Here is an 850-nt window from a genome sequence, read left to right on the forward strand (position 1 = left end):
GGTTTATTAGCATTGGTTAAAGTTCTAACAACTCTCGGAGGTGGCGGATTGCGATCCGCTACACTCAAAAAACGAAAGGTCGGTGACCTAAATTACGCTTCCTCAATCGCTAAGCCACGGCAGCCCAGCTGCACTTAGTAGCACTTGTAGTCAATCTACACCTGAATCGTTTAGACTGATCCTCTGTGGGGATGGAAGAATTTTCCTCTTTGCCATAGGGCATGCAGGACGGGCTTAACAAGCTGATGTCCTTGCCTGGCCCTATGGGCGTGCAACACCTTGCGGCGCAAGGCCCCGAGGCAATCGGTGCACGTCTAGGGGCGTTTTCAAATTACAAAAACGCGCTGCTAGAGCACCTGCAGCAGAAGATGACTGCATCATTTGCGTCTATGACGCCACTGTCGGTGACGGATGATTTCCCCCGCACTAAGCCGCTCATGGTGAGCGTTAAGGTCTTTCAGCGGAAGGATTGAGAAAATCTCCTGCTCTGGGTGAGAGAGGTCGAGATGGCCATCGCATCCGCAATGCTCCAGATCGAGCAACAGCGCATAGCGCTAGCCATCTCAAAGCTCGGTGGTCGAGCGCAGGAATGGGCACTGACGTGCGGCACTTCGGTCGAAGCTGCGTTTCCCTCCCGGACGGAGCTGAAATTACAGCTATTACGAGTGTTCTTGCCGCCAAATCAGGCACATCGCGTGCGATCGCGTTTCCTTGCCGCCCGACAGGGTAACAAGGAACTAGTGAACTTTGTCCAAGAAACACGCACTCTCATTTTTGGAATGGCAGAAGACTCCCTTCCGGAGGCGGTCACAGTGACCGTCTTTATGGAAGGCCTCCGCACTGGCGTGAC

The sequence above is a fragment of the Plasmopara halstedii genome (genome assembly GCF_900000015.1).
Source record: "Plasmopara halstedii genome assembly, contig: Scaffold_555, whole genome shotgun sequence".
NCBI lineage: Eukaryota > Oomycota > Peronosporomycetes > Peronosporales > Peronosporaceae > Plasmopara > Plasmopara halstedii.